The sequence below is a fragment of the Aphelocoma coerulescens genome, chromosome 13, assembly GCF_041296385.1.
Source record: "Aphelocoma coerulescens isolate FSJ_1873_10779 chromosome 13, UR_Acoe_1.0, whole genome shotgun sequence".
In the NCBI taxonomy this organism is placed as follows: Eukaryota; Metazoa; Chordata; class Aves; order Passeriformes; family Corvidae; genus Aphelocoma; species Aphelocoma coerulescens.
In genome coordinates this window covers 18,762,111-18,771,431 of record NC_091027.1, presented here as the reverse complement: position 1 = coordinate 18,771,431, position 9,321 = coordinate 18,762,111, and the positions used below count along the sequence as shown (strand labels likewise).

Below are 9,321 nucleotides of genomic sequence, written 5' to 3'. Positions count from 1 at the left end.
AGAGCAACACCTCCAGCCCTGCTGCCCCGGTGGGAGCCCAGCCAGATGTGTGCCTGCCTTTGGGGCTGGAGCGGCCCTGTAATTTATAACACTCTCCAGGCTGCTCTCATTTATGTGGGGGCCAGTGCTCAGCTCGTTCAGACAGAGTTCAAAGGCTGCCCCGACCAGCTCTGCAGGCAGGGTGGCCACTGGCCAGGCCCAGGCCAGCACCTGGCACCGTCCACTCATCACACTTGGATCCACCCATGGCTGTCTTGCACAAAAAGGGCTGATGGGCAGCTGACTGCTCTAACAGGCTACCAAATGGTCATCCCACCTCCTCCAGGTGCCTGGCAAGCTCGGCTTTGCATCACCTCTCTGTAATGCACAGATATGCCCAGATTGATGCAGGGTGCAAAAATGTCCCACAAAGATACCTCAACAGGGTGTGATGGTGACAAAGCTCATTCCATCGTTGTCTGCCAAAGACACAACCTCAGGTGGGTACCAAAGGCAGTATTTCACAATTCTGAAATGTAATCCCTGCTGCAAACATTTCCAGTATCAGCACACATTGGATTCAGGTATCCAAATATTTAAGAGAACCTTTTGGGGCAGCATTGGCCGAACCCTGCCTTGTATAGGCAACATGCTGGTATAGATGACAGAAGTTATACTGGCAAAACAAATCCATCAATGCTTTGACCCAACTGAAATAGTGGAAGAAAAAGAATATCAGCATGATGTTGTTGGCATAAGGTGGCTAAAATGTCCAGTTTAAGGAAGCTGAGACATTTTTATTTATAATAAGGCCTGACAGCTTTCAGGACACGCTGTCTTTACAGAGACTGGATTGATTTTAGAAGCTCATTCACTTGCACAGGGGTTTAGTGAACCAACCAGACCTCCTCCTTCTCCTCTCTGAGAAGACTCATTAGCTGCAGGGAACTCAGTGTGAATGGGAGGTGTGTGTGAGGTACGGGTAATTACACCAGCACCTCCGAAATAAATCACTAAGCTACTGTTGATATGACTGCAAACCTGGAACTGATCCTCATTTTGGGCTGGGAGAAGGTCTTCAGCAACACTCTATAAACTACAAAGAAAAGAAAAGGAAATTGACTTTAAAAGCAGCATTTTAATAATACTGAGGTGTTGACAAAACCCTCAGAGAGCAAAGGAGCTCCATCCCACAGGATGGACTCAGTGCTTAAGAAGTGGCTCCTGGCATCTGCTTGGAGCTTTGTTGGGGACAGTAATTCACTGGCTGAGTGGCTGCTGCTGTCCCCGGTGCCTGGAGGAGATGCTGGGGTGGCAAACAGGCCGCAGGGGTTTATAAACTGGTACCGCCTGTGACACTGACTGTCCAAGTGCACTGGTCCCTTAAATGTCCATGATCCAGTCAAAGACATCAGCAGTGTTCCACACTTGCACATCCTGTGTAATACCACAGGTGCCTCTGCTGCCCTCTCTCCAGCTGTGACCACCACCAGGGACAGTGCAGGACACCTTCCAGTCCCCCTCCCCACGTGGGCAGCAGCCACACCACCAGGACTCACTTTGTTTTACCTACAGGGACAAAAGAACTGCACTTACACATATTTTGGTCATGCCCTGCTATTTCTACCTACTAAAGAGGAAATGAAAACCTTTGAAGTAACTGTTTTACAGATCTTCCTATCCCGAACTTGTGCTGCTGTCCTGGGTCATCTGCAGAGCAAGGTCCTGGCTGAGACTGCAGGAGAGAGACAGAACAGTCCGGCACTACTCCCATGCTCTCCTCCTCCCTGCCTGACTTCACTCCCTTCGTCTCCCTCTCAGCTTTCCTTTCCTCAAACACTTTGAAGCTTCTTTTGCATTGTGGTTGGTTTTCAGATGCGCCATAAAAATGCACGTGCTGGGAATACTGTGGTTAAGATATGGGAATGCAAACATTGTGGAAATAACTTCGCTTTTGTTTTTCTTTTCCTTCCCCTTTTTTCCTTTCTGTAAACCCACTTTTCCACTTCTTCAGTATGTTGGCACTCAGAACTTGCTTGGCCTGTTAATAGAAACAAGGACTGAAGGGGTCACAGCAATGATCTGTTTTGAGAAATGAGCAGAGGCTGCTGCAGCTCTCAGCCAGGACTCCAGCAGGTAATTCCATGTGGAAGGACCTGCACATCCAAGCATTCCGCTGTTGGGAGCTCAGTGGCTGTGACCCATGACCCTCCATGCACCAGCTGGCACTGTCTTCATGCCCTGCGTGTGCCCAGCCCCTGCCTGCCCATTCCTCTGCCCCAGAAGATTGTTCTCACCCATCCCTGACCTCTCCTTTGACTTTTGGCTGGCTGCTGTCCATGGGCCCTCTCCAGGCCCTCCCATGTCCCTTCCTTCTCCCAGGTGACCACTGAGGTGACCATTAGCGCTTGGGGCTGCCCACAGCCATCTCCTCCAGGGTGCTCACTGTGCTCTCCCTGCATGGCTGAAGCTGTAAATGCTTTTGCATCCCAACAGCACAGCTGAACCACCCTGGGGAGTCACTGCTGCATCTCCACGTGGGCTGAGACACCCCACAGGATCCTCACAGTGAGCCTCAACCCATCCCACACAACACTGAGCACTTGCAGTAGGAGGAGCAAGTTCATGGTACTGGCTCCCTCAGTGACCTTCACTATCGCATGCCCTGTGCTCTCTAAAAAAACCCACAAATATTTTACTGGCATTAGAATTTGGGTTTTTTCAGTGCTTCAGCACCGAAAATACAAAAAGCATTTTCTTTCTTCCATCAATGGCTCCTATTACATCATCATCAACCTCTGCACCATCTTCAGGCCACCACACCCTGCCTCTATCTTCACACATCAAAGGAATAAAAGACAAGTATTCCACTCATGTCACCTGACTCAGAGAGCCTACACCGTCCACGAGGGGCCTTGCAGGAGAGAATTCACTTCTAAGGGCCAGGCCAATGCCCCAGGCAATTCCCTTCTCCCAAAGTCTCACTCTTCCTCCTAGGAAGAAGCATTTTTCAGAGCACAGTTTTTGCCTTTCTGGTAAAGAAAATGTTCCCGTGTTTTTTCAAAAAAGACTCAAGATGTGATACCAATAAAAAAAGAGAAAAAAAGGTTTATTTTTTATGCTCTTTTATTTCCTGCTTTGTTTTGGTTGGACTGTTATAGAATCCTATATCACAGACTGGTTTGGGCTGGAAGGGACTTTATAGACCTTACAGCTCATCCAGCCCCACCCCCTGCCATGGGCAGGGACACCTTCCACTGTCCCAGCCTGGCCTTGGACACTGCCAGGGATCCAGGGGCAGCCACAGCTGCTCTGGGCACCCTGTGCCAGGGCCTGCCCACCCTCCCAGGGAACAATTCCTTCCCAATATCCCATCCGTCCCTGCCCTCTGGCACTTAAAGCCATTCCCCCTTGTCCTGTCCCTGCATCCCTTGTCCCCAGTTCCTCTCCAGCTTTCCTGGAGCCCCTTTAGTCACTGGAACAGGCTCTGAGGTCTCCCCAGAGTCTTCCCTTCTCCCAGATGAGCAGCCCCAGCTCTCCCAGCCTGTCTCCAGAGCAAAGGGCTCCAGTTGCTCTTCAGTTTTTCAGTCTTCACCACTGTCTTGGGGACATCTTTATCCTGTTCCTGCAGTGCTTTGGACACTGATGGCTGTTCCAAAACTCTTCTCAAAAGCAGAATAACACAAGGGTGATTTGAGCTCCTTTTCTCTGGCCTGTTGCAAAGTGCCTGGGGAAGTGCTGTTGTAGGCAGATCATAATTAATAATTAGCATTATTTATAGTGGGGCCTGCAGAACAGAATTGAAAGTGTCATCAGATTTTACATCCAAAATATTGTCTCAGTCAGTCCTTTCTAATTCCCAGGCATTGCTGTGGGAAGATACAATTGCACATGTGAATACTTTCCCATGCCTCCTCTCCATGTGCCTATTTCCATGTGTAAAGCATCTGGGAATGCTCGTAGGGGCTCATTGGAAATGCAGTGTGTGTGTGTAAATTGTTGCTTGTCTACATCTGTGTATCTAATTGCATGTGAAAATCACTACTTGAGTTGCATCAATGAAATACAACTTTTTGAAAATACAGCTTGCATGTGTTTCTCATTCATTTTAGTGAGGCACAAGATGATCCAGTTGAAAAACAGTAGCTAAGACCAGATGTTCTTCTGTTCCTACAGCGTGAGAGAAGCAGCTCAGCCCTAAGAAACTCAAAGCTGTTCAGCTTATGATACTTGCAGTATCATGGGAGAGAAAGATCATCTCCTCCAGTGGCCTCCCTTCCTGAGGACCCACTGCCAAAGGAAAATGGCAGGAGTTCACCTTTGCTAACAGGAATTTAGAATAAAACACCAAGGCTTCTTCAAGTGCTGATGAGCGATGACTGGAGATGTGCTGTGGTCATTTAGTGGGTTTGGAGGCAACCAGGGGACACTCCTGGGGACACTCCTGGCCAGTTAAGACTGGACATATGGCAAAGGTTTAATAAAATATAAGATGGGAAGGGTAACTTACACAGCTTTGCCAAACTGTCATTTTTAAACTATGCGCCTTATTTCTAAACAATTGAGTTTTAAAGGTTTAGTAACTCCTTGAGTTTTTCCACAGCTCTGCTGCTACTGTGGTCATATTTCCAAATTCAATGTACCTCTTACTCCTCCACTTAAAACATTCACTTTTCATTTAGACCTGCAGGAAAAACAAAATCTGGATTACTTTCAAATTATTGGCCAAGCTCAAAGAGACATCCCAGCCCTTTATGGGGTGCAGATAAAAGAGCTCACAGTCCCTGCTCTGCCAGGAAAAATGTTCACTTTCTGTGAAAAGCATTAAGAAATCAAATGAAGCACTTATTAAACTTTTAGATGCAAGAATTTGCGAATTGGACAACGATGCATGTCTATGTCAGACCCTTGAGATGAGATGGAGCCTGTCATAAACTGCTGCTGGATGCATAAATGAGACTCCCTGTGCCCTCCCCCAGCTGCAGAGTATTGAAGTAGGAGCTGGGGCTTGAAAGCACTCTTTGTGAGGATCAGCCCCGAAGACTTATGTGGAAGAACCTTTCCTTATTTACCAGCTTGCTGAGACTGACAAAGTATTCGATATCTTGGAGCCTCCAGCCTGAGAGCCTGGCTTGTAGCAATATTTGTCAGTGACTGTACCTGCTTTGCTATTTATTTTTCAGTGCCCTGACCTGCACATGTCCTCCTGTCCTGTCAGTGAAGGACCTTAAATGAAAGAATCTGCTCCACACTCTCTTCCCTTTCACCTCTTCCAAAACCCTCAAATAAACCCATTCTGGGTGCTCTCTTCCAGGACCCATGAACCTAATCCTTCACTTTCCAAAGCAGCATTGGATATTTCATGGTCATTCCAAAGCATTAGTGATCCTTCTGAAGAGAGGTGTTTGAGTTGGCAGAGGCACTCGCTGCCCAGCAGCAGCACCCGAGGGAGTGGGGACCATTAAAGAGTTCTCCTTCTGCCCATCAGCTCTGAGGTCACCTTTACAAACACTTCCAGGCTGTACTGGGAAGTCAAGTCATGTCTCTGCTTATCAACGCCATGGACTTTGCTGCTGCTAAACCCACGAGCAGCTAGGGCTTGCAGAGTTCTAGCAGCTACAGAAAGCTTTTTATTTCTTACTGCTAAACTTACTGCATTTGGTCTATAAATGGAGGCAGGACAGTATCTCAGTTTTTGAATGCAACTATGTGAATGGGATGGTTTCCCTAATCTCCCTTACAGGAAAACTGGCACCTGGATCCCACAGAGTGTTCTGGATGAAGGACAGTGTCCCTAAGAGTATTCCCTGTTAAGCTTCCATGTTTCTACCTCTCATCTGATTGTTTTGCCATGTGTTTCCTTTCCCAGCTTTATGTGGCAGTTCAGATGATCTAAAATCATCTTTAAATGTCCTGGGATATTTTCCATTTGCTGTGGGTGACTAAGCAATCCCACAATGATGAGAAAAAATGCCTTGAAAGTCCATTTTCTCCAGATGCCCACCTGGCTGACTCCATCTCTCTGCTGCTTCCAGTGATGGAATAAAATCCTGACGATGCCACATACCTCGAAGCACTGAATTAATTTCTTTCAGAGCGATTTCCTAAGACTCAGCAGTCTTCAACCAAGTAGGCTCTGGCAGAATGGTGGTCAGAATCTCCCTCCACTCATTCAGAACATGTTATTGCTGGTGCGGGAAGCAGATCCAGCCGACCAGTACTGCCTGCTTCCAAAGAAAACACTCGCTTTACTATATCTGGTATTTTGAAATGTATGAAAATAAATTATTTATTATCATGACTTTAGGGCTGAACCTGTTTATATGGGCTTGCATCTGTCTGATCTGAAGACTGAGTCACTGACTGACAGACACCCTCTTGGCTGCTCCCGTTACTTACATTATGTCCATACTGTTCCAACAGCTTAAATAAAAATAGCAAGCTTGAAACTTCTCCTCTGTTGGCATTTCTTCATAGAGACAGGGTGTTTCTTAAAGAAACATCAAATCACTCTTAAAGAGGTCAGATGTGCAGGCATCTGCATGTGAAATGGCAGAATTAATGGTGAGACTCCCTGGCTGCAGCTTCCAGCCCAGCTTTAGCCCCCTCAGCTGCTGTGCTGGATGCCAAGAGAATGGGTGAGGAGGTTTGGGCGTTCAGAGCTTCCCACAAATATCAGTCAATGACAACTCAAAACCTGCTCCAGTCCAAAACCTGCAGCCCTTCTGCCCCTGCCAGCCACTTCCACATCTGGCAGCTGGGGTAAACTCAGGAGTAGTGTTTCCACTGACACCAGGTTAATTCTTTTTCCTCCTTTTCACTTTGTACCGCCTCAGAGCAGTGAAGACTGGAGAGAGAGCTGCAGAGGAGCCTCTTGGAGAGGGAGCCTGAGGGAGGGGTGGGACTGCAGCAGAACTCTCCCATCCCTGTGGCAAGGATGTTGTATCATACAGAACTGGGGAAATGTGACCCAGTAGAAATACAATCTCTTCACTCTCCCATTCAGCAAGGTGCAAATGTGTCACCTCTCAGGGCAGAATAAGGGGAGTCCAAGCTGAATTTGAGTAGTTACAGACTTGCAGACATTTAAGGCTTTGTACCAGTGCCATTTTCTGGTTTCCTGACTTTCCCATTAGTAACCTTTAAACCTACATTTCCCAAATTTATTTTTCATCTCATCATTGCATCCTCAACATTACTTGAAATAACCTGACACCTATGCAGAGCCTCAGGTGTGAGTTAAAAAGGGCTACCTGGATGGGCAAGGACAGGTAAAAAGGCCTGAGGCAGCAGGTGAAATGTTGGCCCTCCTCCTCATTTGCTTGATTGGGTACAAACTGAAAGTGGCTAAAGCAAATGCTGCATCCTACAAAAAAGCCAGAAGTCCTGGCACAACTGGCAACATTTCCAGGGGCCTGGGCCCACAGGTGGCTTTTCTGGGATATACTACAGCCATAAAAGCTGCTGGTGTAGAAGCCAGGAGTAAGTGAGCACGAAGAGCCTTGGACATTTTGAAGGTCAGAGGCAATTTCGCTGCTGCAGATCAGAGTTACAGTGTTAAGATCAGAGTTAAGTGTTAAGAATTGGGCACCTCTTCATCTCCTCCTGAAGACTTCACTACAGATGCTGATGATGCCATGGTAAGAAAGGGCTTGTTCTAGGACTCCAGTGAGCCTTCGACCCCTCTCAACACTGCAAGGGCTGCAATTCCTTACCCAGCCTGTCCTTTGGATGACTACTTTGCAGTGTAGAGACCACAAAGAATTGGTCATACAAATCGATGCTGCAATACCCACCTGAGTGTCTGTCTGCCAGGCACCAAGACAAAACCAAACCACAGCCATGCTTTACTACTGCTGGTTTGGATGGTTCAGCATTTTCATTACAAATGCTCTGCTCAGGATTATATATCAAATATATCAGATGGTCTGTGGTGAGCACTGTGACTGGCCTTATGTCCCAGAAGAACTCTTAATTCAGTGAGTAGAGCCACTGTTGGGCTGGAGGTACAGGTGATCAGCCAGGGGTTTTCCACCAAATACTCATCTTTATGTATCTGAAACAAGTCTGATCACCATTTCTCCCTGCTTTCACAGATTATTTTTAAAGGAGAAGAAGCAATTCAGTGGAGCCTGGACTTCTGCAGCTGAGGAGAACTTACAAAGATGAAGAGGATCACACACCTCGGAGCTACAGCCAATATCTACGTGAGCACAATATTCTCCACTCGCTGTGCATTTGCAAGCATGGAGGACCATGAGTAGGATGTGTGTTTGTGGTGGAGGAGGAATGCAAGCTATGCTCTGTGTGGATGGAATATGCCTGGTGCTGAAAGCTGTGGGATGGAAGAATGAATGCAGTTGTATTGGAAGAAGGAGGAATGCTTACAGTATTTTGTGTCCTCAAATGTGGATTAGCTTGGAAAGAGATGTAAGGTGGGAAAGACATATCCTGAACACCTGTTTCTACATCTGTATGTTTTTAAACTCATTTTGGAGACAGTGTGTCTTGCTCCTCTCTCTCTGTCCTTATTCTGCACTTAGGTCCTGTCCATTTCATGCAAAAGGAGTTCCTCCTCTCGTGGAAGTCACCTGTCTTTCCAAGAGTGCCGTGGTGTCCATGTGCACGTGTGAGGGCTGTGGAGACTGGGCACACATCTGCCTATGGAAGCACAGGGGAACTGCAGCAGCAGAAATCACCCACCCTGGAACCAAACCTCCTGCTGCTGCTGCTCTGAGTGTGCTCCATGCCCACTGACTTCCTTCGTGCTGGGCGGCTGCTGCTTTCATGGGATCACCCAGAACCCCAGAGTGGGTGAGGCTGAAGGGCCCACAGGGGCTCCCCCGGCGGCACCTCCCTGCCCCAGCAGGGCCATCCCAGAGCACAGGGCACAGCAGTGTGCCCACACAGCTCTGCAATATCCCAGCGAGGGACACTGCACAGCCTCTCTGGGCTCTGCTCAGGGCCGGGCCCTGCCCAGGGCAGCACTTCTGCCTCCTGTGCGGGGGAATTGCTGCGCTCAGGCCCTGCCCGCTGCTCTGGGGCCGCTGCCGGGCCCCGGAGCAGAGCCCGGGCCCTGCCCTGAGCCCTCCCTGCAGCCAGGGACACCCAGGGCTGAGGGCCCCTCTCAGCTGGGGCTCCTCTCGAGGCTGAGCAGCCCCGGCTCCCTCAGCCTGTGCTGGGCACGGAGCTGCTCCAGGCCCTTCCTCAGCTGCGCAGCCTCCGCCGGCCCCGCTCCAGGAGCTCCCTGGCCCTGCTGGGCTGAGGAGCCAGAGCTGGGCACGGCACCCCAGAGGTGCCCCCAGGGCTGGGCACAGGGGCAGGATCCCTCCCTGCCCTGCT

The 9,321-nt window shown here is 48.8% G+C and overlaps 1 long non-coding RNA gene across 1 annotated transcript; it reads left to right on the top strand.

Annotated features, from left to right (window-relative positions):
- The first annotated feature begins 7,414 nt into the window (after window positions 1-7,414).
- LOC138118414 (uncharacterized) lies at window positions 7,415-8,913 on the top strand. The gene is made up of 3 exons (XR_011155118.1): window positions 7,415-7,619; window positions 8,076-8,186; window positions 8,523-8,913. It is a non-coding gene; the product is annotated as an uncharacterized lncRNA (long non-coding RNA).
- Window positions 8,914-9,321: the final 408 nt, after the last annotated feature.